Source organism: Marmota marmota, unplaced genomic scaffold, assembly GCF_001458135.2.
Source record: "Marmota marmota marmota unplaced genomic scaffold, marMar, whole genome shotgun sequence".
Classification (NCBI taxonomy): Eukaryota; Metazoa; Chordata; class Mammalia; order Rodentia; family Sciuridae; genus Marmota; species Marmota marmota.
The window spans coordinates 6365096-6382180 of record NW_025999969.1 but is presented as its reverse complement, the minus strand read 5'-3'; the positions used below and the strand labels follow the sequence as shown (position 1 = coordinate 6382180).

The following is a 17085-nucleotide window of genomic DNA, read 5'->3' as shown; positions in this document are numbered from 1 at the left end:
ATAAAGGGAAAAAAAAGAAAAAGAAATGTCTGTAGGAGATGGGCTTAAAAAGTCGGGGCCAATAGATTGGAACTAGGAGCTGGGCAGAATGGAGCTAACAAGGCAGGTCAGGGCAAGCAGACCAAATGTGGATACACACCCCTGTCCTCGAAGGACTTTGATACCTAAGGCAGGACTTTGACAAATCCCAACTTGTGTGTTTCCCCCTAAGGGAAGACTGAAGGAAACTAATTTGTATATAATTGCTAATTACAAAGGAGCATATGCACTTCAACAAATGCTGGCTCATTTAATTGTATTGCTTTTGAGGAAAATGAGGTTTAGAGAATGTCAGTAACTTTCTCAAGGTTCAGAGGAGAGGAAGGAACTGGGTATCTATCCTGAAAAAGTCTGGTAATGAGGCTGACAGCAGTGTCTGCCTATTTTTGCCAAGCTTTTCAGCTTGTGATTTGAAAAACAGAATTTCCAAATGCAGTCCACTACAAACTCTGTCCTTAAGCAGGCTTCAAGTCTAGTAAATAGGAGGTGAGTTGGGTCAGAATTGAGAAAGGCTGAGAGATGGGGTATGGGACATAGAGTTGAAATTGATTCCACATTGGAGAAAGTGAGAAGAGCCAGACTAAGAACACTGAAATTTTAGGATGAATGATTCAGGAAACAGAGCACAGAAACAAACCATTATGGTGACCAGTAGTAGCCCAGCCAAGTAGATGTTTAAACCACTTGGTGAGCTCCAGGGCCGTTAGTCTGGTGGCTGGCAACATATAGAGCCAAGGAGAATGGAAGAAACTGAGGAACTAGGCACCTGATTGGGAAGTAGGGCCAGCTGCCAGTTGAATTGGGCAGAATATTCATCAATTAATTGTTTCATCAAGTATTTATACAGCATTCACTGAATTCAAAGCTTTGCTCTTTTAGTGAGCAAAATAGATAACAATTCATGCCGTCATAGAACTTACTTTCTATTGGAATAAAGGAGCATCATTTCAAGAGTAGATATTTGGAAAATCTGAAAGCATCTGAGTCTGAAGTGACTCTCTGCCTGAACTATTAACCAACGGGTTATAAAGATCCTTCCACATATGAACATACTTGTCAAAGCTATGAGTGGCATCAAGCCTTCAAAATGTGGAGTTTGGAAGGATACAACAGCAGGAAAATCACTGCTGGTGTCAGAGGGTATATTACAGTAAATTATTATGGACAAGCACAATCCTCTGTGTATAACTTATTTATGCCTATCTGATTGCCTGCATGACATGTTTAACAGTCAAAAGTATACTAACAGTCAAAATGTAGTCTTACAGGTTTACACAAGTCTAGTTCATTGTTCAAGTCATAGTCTATGTGAATTAACACCCCTGCCAATAAGCAAATCACAATCCATATGACCCCATCTAGAAGCCCTAAAACTTTTTTACTGCAAGCTGTAATAACTGATATTCACTTGGTATTAGTGTTAACCAAGATATATGATACTAAAATTATTCACTAAAATTAGTTTGCAAAATACTAAGTTAAATTAACACATTAAAAATAACTACTTTGTTCAAAAAGTAAACAGCAGAGAGTACATCATAAATTGAGGACAGACATACACTTAGCTGGTTCTCCATGTACTTTTAAAAGAAAAATGCATCTTAATCCAATCCTAAAAATTCATAAATGAAACAGAGCTAGAATAGCAGTAAGAGATTCTTGAAAAGGAAAGAGATGCCCCTACACACAAAATGTTATAAGTGCCAGCGACATCTCCTCATTTGGATCCCATGTTGTTAAGGACACATTAAGTGCTCAGAGTATCTCTACCACGTTGTCACATCTGTCACGTGAAGAGTAGCAGCTGTGTAAGATAATAAACAAATGTCTTCTGTACACCTTAGCCTTTCTCAAGTATTTGCCTTGAAACTTTCTGTTAATTCTGACTCAGATCATGGAAACTTCACAGGTTTCATTCACCCACACCTACTTTTATTTGAGCAAGGGAAAATAATATTTAGTTCTTCCCTCCAAGAAACAAGTCTCAACAGAACCAAAGCAGGTTTAGTCATTTTTCCAGACATGCTTTTGTAATATTTTGTTTATGATAATGAAACTGAGTCACTATTTTCCCTAAAGATAGACACAAAGAAATATATGCTAGAATAACTATGATGATATAGAACTCAACAAACAAATTAACATATTTGTATTGTTGACATGAAAATATAACTTTAAGTGATAAAAAGCAAATAATAAGTGCTCATTTTTTTATAATATACATACTTTTATTAGAAAAAGGCTAAGATAATTTACACCAAAATTTATATAGTCAAGTTTCCACTGATGGCTATATTTCAGATTTTTAAATTAATGGAGTGATTTGCTTATCTAAAATTTGTAGGTTTTCCACAGTGAATATTAATTGTATAATAAAAATTTAAGAATTTCAAATTATGTTAATTTCTAACTACATGTTCCCCAAGAACTCATTAATTGAAAGAGCACTTTCATATAACATACACTTTCTAAGCAACTACTATGTGAAAAACCTATGCACACTTTCATCTGAACCCCACAGTAGCTCTAGAGTAACTGTGTTAAAAGATAATACTAGAATTGAGACCATAATGGTTATCATCAGAGAGAAAAGAAAATGTACTATTGGGTACTATGGGTCAGTCAAACTGACCTGACTTTAGAACTGGCCTCTTAGAGGCAGTTCCTATCCGAGAATGGAACATATATTAGAGACTTGCATATTGCAGCAGGATTTACTAGTCAGTACAGATAACCAGATAACCTAAATGAGATGAATAACAGTGTCATGTTGAAAAGAAATCAGTCCCTCTTTCAAGAGCAGGGCCTAATTCAGAGCAAGAGAGAGACTGTCTGATCTGTTTAACATCTATGACTACTTGTTTGAGATCCAAGACTTGGACACTTATCAGATTGCATGTGTGGCCTAATAATGCAGCACGAGCTAAGAGACTTGTTAAGATGTAAAGGCATAATCTCTGCCTAGGTATATTTTGGGGATGTTTTTGGGATAGCAAGTGATAGAAAAATCTAAATCAAACTTGTTTAAACAGGGGCCAGGGCTGTAGCTCAGGGGCACAGTGCTTGCCTAGCATGTGTGAGGCACTGGGTTTGATCCTTAGCACCACATTAAAATCAACAAATAAAATAAAGGCATGCTGTTCATCTACATCTACAAACAAAATAAAATAAAATTTAAATGATAAAATAGTTTAGTTGGGAAACAAAAAGGAAAAATATAGAGAGGAAATATGGAATCTCATTCATGTTTGATCAAGTTATTTCTGTTTCTCCACAATTCTTTATGCTCAGCCCTTTTCGGAATGACAGCTTTGTCCTCAGGCTGGCTTTCCTTGTTCTGACAGAATGGCTCCAGCACTCAGTGTACATGACTAACTATCCAAGAGACAGGAGAATGTTCATATACTGCAATTCCCCACAGATGTTCCAAAAGTCATTCTGAATGGTTCAACTTAGGTCAAATGTCCACCTCTATTCTTCCCAGTGTGGCAAGAGAAATGACATGCACTGATTGACTTAGTCTGAATAATTGTATTAGGTATCTACTTCTGTGTAACAAATTACCCCAAAATGTAGCAACTTAACAAAACAAACATTTCTTTCTATGAATCAGAAGTGGGATCACTTTAGTTGTATGATTCTGACTCAGGAACTCTTGGGAGATTGTAGTCACGCTATTGAATGGGGTTGTAGTCTCATCTGAAGGTACCAATGGGGAGAAGACTTCTTCCTATTCCACTATGGCTTGGATATGATTTGAGTGTGTTTCCCAAGGGTTCAAATGTTGGAAGCAAGGTCCTCAATGTAGTGATGTTAAGAGATGGTGGGACCTTTAAGAGAGAGAGACTTGTGGGAAATTACTATTAATTCCTCACTATCTTTTTTTTTTTCTTGCTGTTTTTAATTTTAATTTTATCCTCCAAAATGTGCATAGAATTTAACATTTTAAAAATATGTTATAAAAAATTTTAGATGAAAATGCATGTGAAGGAACGTCCCCTTGTATTATTCAGTTATTGTTATGTTACTTATGACCCCAAGTCTGAGAGGCTTGAAGAATCCCATTCATTCATTATGCTGACCAGTTACAGTTTGGATAGGACTCTGGGAAAAAGGCTCAATTCTGTCCCCCTCAGCATTTGCTAGGGCAGCTTGACCAAGGACTAAAGGATCCACTTCCAAGAAGCCAAACTAAGTTGGAAAGCAAGTTGTCTAAAGTATCAGGCTGGGGACATAGCTCAGTTGGTAGAATGCTTGCCTCCCATGCACAAGGCCCTGGGTTCAATCCCTGGCACTGCAAATAAATAGATAAATAAATTTAAAAAAATCAGCCAAATTTAAAGCTCTGATTTTCTTTAAAATGGTTATTATCTAAGAAGTTTCTCAGGGACAATGAGAGTTCTAAATTAAAGGAATAGAGAGACTTCCGTTCACTTGGTAACATATCATTTTTGAAAAGTTAAAAATATGACTTTCATACACATACAAAGTGAGTATGGGTCAAAGATTTATTCAACTCATTTATTAATTACATTAAATAAGATGTTAACACTGGTTAAAATATCAAAAATGGTGTGATAGATGATAGATCGAAATTAGGGATGTTCAAATGAATTGTTTGTGAATCATGCAAAAACCAAAATGTAGCATTTGGAGTTATCATTTCTACTTGTCCTCACTATCTTGCCCTGGCTTCTAATCCTGCCCAATAATCTCTCTTTTTGCACATGTTCCTTCCATTGTGATGTTAACCATCATGATGCCTGCAGCAGTGTTGATGCCATGTCTTTGAACTTGGAGAACTATGAGATAGATGAACCTCTTTTATAAAGTACATAGACTCAGGTATTTCCTAATAGTAATAGTAAACAGATTCATACACATTTTGTAATTGTTGGTAGGATCCAGAGCCTGACTAGTTATTGGGTGATCACAGACCTTTGTCGTATGAGCTTCTCCATAGAGTGCCTGCATGTTCTCATGATGTGACAAATGAATTTTCACAGGGTCTCAGAAAATGGCAGTGTGCTCACCCTATGGAAGCTATAATCATTTTATAGGCTAATCTCAGAAGAAATATGCCATCAGTTCTTCTGACATCATAGTCACACTGAACAGTTCTAATAAAATGTGGAAGGAATCTGCACAGTGGATGAAGACCAAGAGAAAAAAATCCAGTGCTATTTTGGACAAACTGTTTACTAAAACCAAATATACCATTCAGCAAACAGGAGCAGTATCATCTTCCTCAATACCATATCGGAACCCATGTGGTATTAATTAGATCACACAGGTTTTGGGGAAGGAAAAAGGAGGAAAAATTCTGGGACTGTAACCAACTAGTAACCCAGCAGTCTACAACCTTCCATTGAATTTTAATTATTATAATAATTGTTTGGGAGACTTCCTAGGGAAATTAAAGATTTTCAAGTACAAAATGGAACTAGAAGCACATAAATATATTCCACTAATTCTAATGAATTATAAAGAGTTGTACCTAAAGTATTCTCTGTGGGAAAAAAAATTCAGCCACAAAATAAAACCAACAGGGTACTTTTGAGTAATAAAAGCACTTCATAACAAAGCACTGTGCAGAGCTTATTTTCTGGGGAATAATCTTTAGAAAATAATAAGACATTTGGAGAAAATTTTCACCTTGACTTCCCTCTAATTCTAATAGATTATATATTCCTTCCTTACTCAACCTGCATATGTGAAATAATCCCATTGGAGAAATTTATACTGGAGTTGTACTATTTTGTCACTAGCTCACAGGCCAAATTTCTATGTTCATTGGGCTTCATCTAGTCTGTGAGTAAATTCCTGGTAGAAGATAATTTATAACTACAATTTCATTGTAAATCATCAATTCTCAAAAAGGTCATAAGATAGAAAGATTGTTTAATGGAAGTAATAATGATATATATTATCTTGTTTTTTTTATCACATCTGAAGTTTCACTAGGCTCCTTTATAACCATTTTCAAATGCATACCTTTGCAATTATCAGGACAGACAGTATTAACACAAAGAAGAAGAAAAACATTTTCTTTAAGAATGAAAAATTAATCTTCCTTAGTCAAAAGACAGCAAGATGTGAAAAATAGTCTTAACTGAACATAAGGATTTCAAAATAAACCATAGTTTCAAATTTTATGTTAGAATCAAAATCTTGAATGTTTGTGTTTATCTTTTTCCTTGGGCATTCCCTTATCTTACTTGTTACAATTTGGATATGAGGTGTCCCCCCAAAGGTCCTGTTTTGCTGCAAGAAATGTTCAGAGGTAAAGTGATTGAACTGTGAAAGCTGTAACCTAATTAGCTTATCCTAGTTTTAATGGACTGACTGGGTGGTAACTGTAGGCAGATGGGGAAGTACACTCCATGTGTGCCCTGGAGAGATTTTTTTTTTCTGTGACTCTTTATCCCACCCTCTCTTGCTCTCTGACTCTCCCACTCTCTGCTTCATGCCTCCAGTATGAGCTGAGCAGCTTTCCTCTGCTGAGCCCTTCTGCCATGATATGGAGCCACACCTCTGGCCCAGAGCAATGGAATTGGCCATCTATGACTGAAACCTCTAAAACCATGAGCCCCAAATAAACTCTTTCTCCTCTAAGTTGTTATTGCCAGATGTTTTGGTAGCAGTAACAAAAAAGCTAAAACAAAAATTGGTACCAAGAGCAGGGTTGTCACTATGTCTAATGTGACTAAGTGCTTCAAAAGCTTTTGGAACTGGTTTGCAAGAGGAATTTTGGAAAGTTTGGAGAGGAAAGCTGGAAACCTTTTAGGAAAGTATAAGTGGAGCTTAAGGGGTGATTCTGGTGGGGACTCAGAAGACCAGAATTCCAATAAGAATATGTACTGTGCTCATGAGATTTCAGAGGGAAATTAGGATTTATTGGGACTTGGGTAGGAGGTGACTTGTGTTTTATTCAGAGAAGTTGTTTACATTTTACCAATGTCCTGAGATATTGTATGAGGTTTAATTTTAAAATGATGGATTAATTAACCTGGTGGAAGGAAATCTCAAGGTGGCACAGCACTCAGTCAGTGGCATGGATGTTGCTGGCAGCTTTTATCCAGGTTTCCTTTGAGAAATAGGAGCAGAAAACAGAACTAACATTTCAAAAACTTGAAGTTTGGCCAGAAAAGTGCATGTAAAGCTGGGGTCAAGGAAGCTGTGCTTCTTGAAGAGATTACAACCTCTAAAGATAGTACTTTGTATAGAAACAATAGGAAGGATGCATCAAGGACATCTCAGGAATTTGCAAGACAGTACCCACTGCAGGCTTCATGGTACAGAAAGAAAATTCCTTTGAGAAGAGATCATGGGCACCCTCCTCAAATGTGGGGGCCTAGGAAGTTGTTTTACCAGGCTGAACCATGCAGACACTCAGGCCATTGCAGCTATGATAAAGGGGTGGGGGGCAGGTACTGAGCAAGCTGGTGGCTTGATTGTAGGATACTGAAGTTAGGGATCATGAAGACTTACCCTGAGATTTCAATGGAAAGCCTAGGAAGCCAAGCAAAGTGTAGCAGATTCAGAGTCAGAGTTGGGCCACCCCTGAGAGGGCAATGTACTAAGATGTAAAGGTGAAGCTGAAGCAGGAATTAAGAGATAACAGTAATGTGGACTGTATGCCAAGAAAAGTTGCCTGCCGGCTACAAAGAGATCATGTTAAAAGAGAACCCATGTGCATTGCAACCAAAAACACCAAAGGGGTGGGATTGCCCAAGCCCTTTGGACAGAAATTGCACAGCCATATGTCCTAGATGCTATACACAGAGTTATAGGACCTGTTTGCCAGTTAAGTTTCAGTCTTGCTTTGGCCTCATCCTGTCTTTTCCTGCCCCTATTCCTTCCTTTTTGAATGGGAATAGTTACTCTGTGCTGTATATTGGAGAGTTTTACAGGGGCTCCCAGCTTAAAGTTTGCCTTGAGTCTCAAAGAAGACTTTGAACTTGGACTTTTGGGCATTGCTAAAACTGTTAAGACAATAGGATTGTTGAAGATGAACTATATGCAATTTGTATTGTGAGATGGACATGAGCTTTTGGGAGCCAGGGGCAAATATTATGGTTTCGATATGCAGTGTATCCCCAAAATTCCTGTGTTAATAAAGGGGAATTCATAGGCGATGTTATTGGATTGAGTGAATTGTAACCTAATCAGTCCATTTTAGTTTTAATTGCCTGGGTGGTAACTATAAGCAGGTACAGTGTGACTATATGAGGTGGGTCACTGGGGGAATATGCTGGAGTGATTTTTCTTCCCTGTGGCCCCTTCTGCACACCTCTCTCTCTGCTTCTTGACTCCACCATAAGCTGAGCTGCTTTCCTCTTCTGGGTCCTTCTGCCTTGGTGTCCTGCCTCACCTTGAGCCCAGAGCAATGGAGTCAGCCATCTATGGACTGAGATCTCTGAAACCATGACCTCAAATAAACTTTTCCCCCTCTGAGTTGTTCTTATCAGGTGTTTTGCTCACAGCAATAAAAAGCTGACTAATGCATTACTGTAGGGAAAACTTACGACATTCTTAATTTTGAAGGCACCAGCTAAGATCATATCAAACTAGGAAGCTATGGAATATTTCTCCCATGCCCCATAGGAATGAGGCACCCACTCCCCCAAATTATGGAAGTATTCGATGTTGGAAGCTCACAGATGAGATCATTTCCAGATTTTCCTCCTTTGTAGGGAACTTTTTCACGAACATGCCCTTCTTCCTGGGTAGCAATGGAAATCTCAAGAGGAGGAAAATCATATAATGTCCCTTTTCCCACTTTGGGGCAATTCTGAAGACTTATCCATAAACCAGAGCTCCCTGTGGGATTGTCCAAACCCCTGTTATAACTGTATCAGAACTGAGCATCTCCCTTTGTCCACACTTGCCTTCTCATTCTCTTACAGGTATGTTCCTCTCAGTACTCTTCAGCAAATCTACACTTCCTATTATCCATCTCAGAGTCCTTTGTTCCAGAGAACATGGCTTAAGATCATTGATCTCATATGTGGACCTAAAAACCAGCCTTTAAAATGAGATCTTAAAGCTGAATGACGTACCTACCCATTGGGAATAAGAATCCTGTCACTGGTGGCAGGTGGGATACTTACTGATAGTCGTTGGCATAGTATTTTGGTAACATTGTTAAAAATTTCACTGGTGATTAACTTGGATCACATTGTGCTGGAAAAGAAAACCCTAATGGTACAATGTGCTACACGTTCAGAGAAATATAATAAAAGTCCAACATTATAAATTACCAATTTAAGGCAAATGTCAGAGGCAGCATATAAAAACACTCTATTTACCACAGATGGAGGGCCAATTAAAGCAGATCAAGTTAGGACTCAGGTGCTCCATAAAGGGTTAATTCGGTGCATAGCAAGTCTCCCATGCCAAGATCAAGTTCCTGATCAGAAAGGAAGAGTGTTGTTAAGCTTGGGATGGGAATATATGGGTCTATATACATGAAAACCTTGACTTCTCCACCTGACTCCCCTAGATCTGCAAGAGTGACCCACTCCTCTAAGTAAAAGACTAGTGCTCAGTCTGGCTTGAGAATAATGTAGAGATCTCTTGCCATGTTAAACTCTGCTTGATAAATATATACACACCTCTCTTCTACAACCAGGGTTAAATCACAGCATAATCTGGATGTGAAGAAGCAGGACTGATGAGGAAGGAATGAGACACTGTAACTTAGAAATCACCGAGCTTAGAAAAACTATACATGCAGAAGCTAGGAGAGTGTGGATAGAATTGAACCCTAAGGGTTCTAAGGTTGTAAAATGAAAGAGTGTGGGCAAAACTGAAAGCTGTATATAGAAGAGGTGATTTAATATTTCATCAAGACCCCGGAGGAGAATACTAACAAACAGAATCTTAGGAAAATCAATAGCTCACAGATTAAGTAGAACTATTTAGACTGTCATGCAAGATGTTGGCAGGAAATACCAAAAGGTTCAGAGATAAGAGCCTACCAGAATAGTTATATCACCTAAGGTTGGGAACTATTGGTCAATGTATTCTATGAATGGTCCAAAAGATGCTCCATATACTAATACACTAAAGAATGCACTAGTAAATGGCTGATCAGAATAATTGAGGGAATTAGAAGTGGCTATTGTCAGTATGCCAGGACTTATAGCAGAAGAGGATATTACAGAACAAGCTCCCTGTAACAATCGGAGACCCCAAAAGAACATTAGCCAATGGTGGTCATTAACTATCTGAAGCAAGGACATGTAATTATTGTAAAGTTTATAGTGGAAGCTAGGGACCATGAAAAATGTGTAGACCTATGAAGATAATTAATACATCGTAATGTTATTAGGCATAGATAGATGGGTAGTCAGAAAGAGTGTTGCTTAATGCATATGAACAAAACAAATTAAGGGCAGTTAAACAGGTGACTGAGGGCAACTGTCTCAATAAAACCTCTATTTTTCAGATCTGAGCTATTTTTCAGATCAAGTTTGCAGATCTGTGTTTTCAAGATAGAATTTATTGATTAGAGAAAGAAAAGAAAGACAAAATCCCAATGATAAGAAATCTTTGAAATATTCAGGGTTCTTCCTTGTCAGTGGGTTTTGGAGGGACTCCGTGGTACAGGGCACACTGAAATATCACTTTAGAAAATAAGAAAATTATGATAATCAGAAGAAACCTTTGGAGGCAGCATATTCTACCTTTGGGAAAACTTCTTTTACTTATTTATTCATTGTCATTCAAGACTGACTGTTCTGAGTGGGCCCAAAACAATGAAAAAAATGTGTAGAGTGGTATTGGCAAATTATATTGTTATAGTATGTGCATGTACAAATATTTAACAACAAATTGTACCACATGTACAACCATAATGCACCAATAAAAAATGTGGATAAGATAAAGTGATAATTCCAAAAGGAAATGAAGAAAAAGGAATGTGTGTGAGAATAAGAAAGAATGAATTGGATATAACTTTCCTGTGTTCATATATGAACACACGACCACTGTTAACTCCACATCATATACAACCACAGAATGGGAAATTATTTTCTATGTATGTATACTATGTCAAAATACATTCTGCTGTCATGTATACTGAAATGAACAAATAAAGAATTTTAAAAAGTAATAATCCATCTGCTTAAAAAAAAAGAAAAAGAAAAAAGACATTGGCTATAGTGCAGGATGCCTTGCTATTTGAATCAACAAAAACCTAATGGTACTGTAACACAGGGTGTGGGTGTCAATGAGTTCTTTGACTTATGGATTTGAAGAATAAAATCCACAGACACAAAGTGAGAGCAGTAACAGGATTTATTAGAGTAATAGAAAGAAAGCAGAGTTCCTGAAGAAGCTTCCAAGAGAGGGACATCCAGATTGTCTAGGGGAGTTTATGGAACTATAGGTTTAAGAAAGTCAGCCCCCTGACCAATCCTGGGCAAGGCACTCAGTGTCCACAGGTATTCACACACCTGTTAATCTAATAAAAATATTGATTAGGCATTTCTCCTTTTTTTGAAGAGGCCATGGACTCCAAGTCACATATGTCCTGAATTTCTACGGAATCCGAGTCACATAGGTCCTGATTTTTAAAAAGACTTTTTTTAAGTTTCTCAGCAAAGAAATTGTTTGTGCTCTGATACCCAGGAAGTTACCCAGGCGCCCATTTCCTTATCTGTGCAGCCTCATCTCTTCCTTGTAACTTCAATACTCAAAGTGTGATAAGTTCCAATAGTAGCTATAGATAAAGGTTATGCATGTTGTCTGTAGTGGAGAAATAAGCAACAATTTTTAAAAATGATATTTGGTATGCCACATGGCCTGGCAGAGATGAAGGGTCTATCCATTGGACAATAAGTAACCATCATAAGATCAGACAGGACCATGGAACTCTATTGTTAGAAGCGATATATCCAGGATGGCATGAATGGATGACAGAGGCCCCTAAGTCATAAACCACCAAGGTTCTGGTATATCCCCCTCAGCCAAATTATGCTAAAATGGGGGCTTCCTTATGTCTGGCTGAAGAACAAAGAAGAAGGATAAGTTTGATTCACGAACATATAGATTTCACTCACTACATGGTACAAGCCAATAGATAAATAAATAATCATTCTGCTGTCCATCTTCACTCAGGGCAGCATTAAAAGACAACAGAAAAGAGACATGTTTTTATTAGGCATAACTTCACGCAGGTCAAATTAATTTTTCACCTTGCATGGCAAGAGAAATATCTCCTGGTAATTACATACACAGACTTAGTACCAAGTACTTGGTCAAGAGTCTAAAAGATTAGAGATGAGAAATGAGGTCTAGGGAAGAGACGTGTAGATGAATTTGTAGACCCACACACAAAGTGTGATCTTCAGGTCACATGCTAACATTGAACAGAGAGCATCCACTATTGAAGAGGCATTGAATTGACAAGCAGGCAGTTGACATCAATCATTAAGTCCTGCTAATTTAAAGTGATAGTTGCAGCTAAACTCAACTTATACAGGAATCTGACTGGTCTGTTCCACACCCTGACTGTCAGACAGAGGAAAGAAATCAACCACAGAAATACATACTTTGGTCTTCATCATCCTTTTGTTCATAAGATCTGGAATAGAATAAATAATTATAATACAATCAATGAAGCAGAAATGTGAAAAATATTAGTTTAAAAATCTAGCTTGTAGAAGCACTCCTACAGATGACCCAGACCTATTTATTGGAATTAGCAAATACTTTAAAATAATAATTATATTTGTGGTTAGGCATCCATAAGTAAAGATGAATATAATTAGTGAAATGATGAACTGTTTAAGAAGAGAAATTGAACCTCTAAAAGAACCAAATGAAAAGACTATAACTAAAAAATGCAGTATCTGAAATTATAAAATTCATTGAATAAGCTCGATAGCAAATTGAACAGCAAAAGAAGTAAAAAAAAATGAATAAAGAGGCAGATTAATAAAAATCACCTCAACTTAAACATGGAATAAAAATGGGGTAAAAATGAATGCCTTATGAATTAATATTAAATGAGCATTATGAAAGTCTTGGAAAGGAGAAGGATTTTGAAATTCAGAAGTATATTTTAAAATTGCTAAAAATATAATATTTTAATTAGAAAACGCTCACAATATACAATTTTAAAAACTGAAATAAACCCAATGAGGAAAAAAAACTATAAAGAAAAGTATATGTAGTATATCTAGACATTTGCAAAAAAAAAAAAAAAAAAAACCTAAAAGAAAACATATTTGAAAATAATAAAAATAGATTTTAAAATATCTTAAAAGAAGCCAGAGATAAAGGAAAAAATGTAAAAAGGAATAAGTAAAAAGGGTAAAAAACCACAATAACCCTATAATGTCTAGGGAATCAAAGATGCAAATAATGATTAATTACTCACCAGAAATCATGCAAGCTGGAAGACAAAACCACATGAAAAGTTGAAATGAAGCAAAACAAATGAAAACAAAAAGTCAACCTACAATTCCATATGCATTGAAAATATTCTTTGAAATTAAAGGTGAAGTAAAAACTAAGATCATGTATGCTAAAATGCCCAATTTACAATAGCCTTTATAAATAAAGACTGTGATCTCTCAATGCCCTTAAGTGACTCCCACAGAATGAGTACTTGATAAAAATTGACTGAATTAAATAGTATCATTACATTGACATTTTCAATGTCTGTGTTGTTAACCTAAAAGTTTCTTACCTCTTTATCAGAAAGGAATGAAGTAAAATAAGGACAATTTCATATGAACAAACATTGAAGAAATTAATCTGGGCAAACCTACACTAAAAATAATTCTTAATTTCTCTAAAAACAGTTTGATGATATAGAGCAAGAATGGTATTAAGGTTTTGCAGTGTTTGTCATGCTTAAAAATAGAACAAAGGATAGGAGAGGTAAATATATGCAGACCCCTAAAATCTTCTTTATAAGTAAAGAGCCATAATATTATTCCAAGGTAGACTATAACAATTTAGAAAATGCACATTTTATTCACTAGAGCAAACACATAAAAATAGAATGAAAGCAAAACAAAGAATAATACTCAAAATGACAATAGAGAAAATTAAATGTAACTCTGGGAAACAATAACAACAAAAAAAAAGTAGGAAGGGAGAACAAAGAATGGATTGAGAAAAATGAAAGAATAGCAAGATGGTAGGCTGAAGTACAACCAAATCAATAACTGCAGTGAATATAAACAGACTGAAAGCACTAGCTGTATTTTGTTCTGATCTTACCAATCATCCCCATTTCTACTCTGTTGCTACACTAGTTCAGCTTCTCCATATCTCTCATTTTAATGGTTGAGAATGATCATCCTGCCTCAACTACCTCACCTACCACAGCAATACCAGATAAGTTTTACTAAAATCCAAACCTTGTCATGCAACTTGTCTGGAATCATCCTCCTATTGCCTTAACCAGTTTCTTTCCTATCTACAGTTTTTGTATATGTATATGCACACACACACACACACACACACAGGATATAGGAGACACACAGCCTAACTGCAGCACAGCTCTCATTTAGGCCATATACATATGTCTAGGGAATCAAAGATGCAAATAATGACTAATTACTCACCAGTATATCATATATATAATCCCAGAACCTCAGAAGACTAAAGCAAGGGGATTGCAAATTTAAGGCTAACTTAGCAAGACCGTATCTCAAATTTAAAAAAATTAAAAATGGCTGTGGAAACTGCTCAGTGATAGAAAGAGCACTTGCCTAGCCTTTGTGAGCCCCTGGTTTCAATTCCCAGTACCGGGGGAAGGAGGACCTAGAACTGAGTCTTGGAATCTTAAGAAATACCCCTATTGTTTCCCCTGAAAACAATATACAGTGTTTTAGAAAATTTTGTAGATATTTTGTCTTGGCCTGGACTTCTGGCTCTGCCTTATTTCACTGGCATCCACACATGGTTTGCAAGGTTACTTTGCTCTAAATGCTATATAGTAAGTTTATTCTTTGCTCCACAACTAGGAGCCTAAGGATCAGCCATACCTTAGTCTCAGTTCAGTTCAACCCAGTACTGCCCAGCCAGCCACTCTAAGAATCCCAGCCTTGTCAGAGTACTGGTTTGGACAGGTGGAGCGTTCAAATACTTTGCCAAAACTCAAACATGCCATTCCTTTACATTAAGCCCCACAGCTTCTTTCAAATCTCAGGTTACATCCACACCAAATTTCAGAAGTTCCCTGGACATTCCTTTCTCTTTCATTTCTTTGCATCTTTACTTCCCTTCTTTCTCTTTCAGAAATACCCTAACCATCTTCTGTATTTTGGGAACTCTTACTCATCTTCTAAGACCTGGTTCAAGTTTCACACATACTCTGTGAAGCATTTCCAGAAAGCTTGCCTCTTCTTCCTTGATGTCTCCATGCCACCTTAAACCAGCAAAGATGGCATTGCTCATAAGTATTGTCTGTCTGATCAAACATTAAATGGTGAAGGAGATTTTGTATGTCATCTATCCTCTTCACACTTGGTACTAGTGTTAATATTTAAATTCTTTTTTCTGAGCATGAACATTCAAAGTAGAGGAAGAAATAGAAGAAGAAGAAGAAGAAGAAGAAGAAGAGAAGGAGGAGGAGGAGGAGGAGGAGGAGGAGGAGGAGAACTATGGTCACTGGATAAAATTTATTTGGGTTTCACTCATTTAACCCTACTATAGTTTGCTGCTACAGTATGCAGATCTAGAGTTAAAGCCTATGCTTAAGAAACTCACAGAAACAATACTGAATGGGTATCAAAAGAATCAAACTTCTAAGTCCTATAAGAAAAGTGTGGTACCTGAACTTAATTTATATGTTAAAGTTATTTGCTTGGAAGAAAGATTGGTAATAATCTTTATTTAACAAAATTTTTTATCAAAGGTAAGACAAATTATAGCATAAACAGAGGCTATAGCTCAGAGGCAGAGCACTTGCTTGGCATGTGTGAGGCACTAGGTTCAATCCTTAGCACCACGTAAAAATAAATAAAATAAAGGAATTCTGTCCATCTACAATTACAAGTTAAAAAAAAAAAAAAAGAATACAGGAGATCCTTAGAACACTTGAAGGAGCAAATCATAGCACTTCATACACATTCAACTGTATACATAGAAAGTTGGTAACATTGTTACAAATCATACTGTTGTATAAGAAAAGCTCCAAAGGCTTCTATTCAATAATGACTTACTAATTAATTCGGGTATATATATGCTGGGAGCCATTAGCCAAGTAGGTATGACAATTTCCTTGCCAGCGTACCCCATGTTGCTGACATTTGCAGTGACATTGAATGTAGGTGACCTTGCTCAAGGGCCAAGGCGGATTAGGGTGTTCCCGGTTTAAGATAATCCTGTTTAGGGCGTTCCCAGTTTAGGTTCCAGGTTTAAGGTTTAAGATTATTCCTGCTGGGAATAGGGTGTATCCTGCTGCCTGAGTTCCCCTTGAGTTCTCACGGGATTCAGACAATATATTTTGGAGATAGAAGCCCAGTGGAGGTGGATTTGGGCAGAGAACGTGGATTTGGGCAGAGAATGTGGATTTCCCCAGAACGTGTTTGTAAACGGCTGGTGTGAGTTCGGGAATAAAGAGTTGCTGTTTGAATCTACAAGCTGTGTGGTGGCTCGTGATTGTGTGCCCAGCCAGACTGCGGCATTTGTGCCCAGCCAGACTGCGGCATATATACATTAAAAATAATACACTGGGAGTGGGAAGATGGCGGCGAGGGGAGTGCATTACCCCCGTGTGCTGCTTCACTGTGTGGGAGTATGACAAGTCAGGACGGCTAAAGGATATCTTGTTAGGAATTTCCAGCAATAGTGGGGTGCTCCGGAACCTGGAGGAAGGATTTCCATCGCACGAGGATCGGCTACGGGGACTCAAACGCGAGAGGTTTGTCGCACGGAGGGTAACTGCTTATTCAGCAAATCGCCCCGCGGCGAAAGTCTGCAGTGTGCGCTGGGATAGAGACGCAGGGTTACAGCGCTGCAGTTTCTGCCAGCCGCGCAAGCACCGTACTCAGGGCTGAATTCTGGGTTCCAGACGGG

General features: G+C 37.4%; 1 protein-coding gene across 4 annotated transcripts in view; it reads right to left on the bottom strand.

The window, feature by feature from the left end:
- Nucleotides 1-17085, bottom strand: part of Cldn16 (claudin 16) — a 97205-nt gene that overhangs the window by 40135 nt on the left and 39985 nt on the right. Inside the window, exons 3-5 of one of the 4 annotated variants that reach the window (XM_015499997.2) lie at nt 13430-13444; nt 12600-12631; nt 9351-9451 (exon numbers count right to left, since the gene is read on the bottom strand). The exons of 2 other annotated variants lie outside the window; for them this stretch is intronic. The gene's annotated coding sequence lies outside the window, so the exon portion shown is untranslated. The remainder of the gene's footprint in view (nt 1-9350; nt 9452-12599; nt 12632-13429; nt 13445-17085) is intronic. One more of the 4 variants, XM_048804072.1, reaches the window with a different exon arrangement.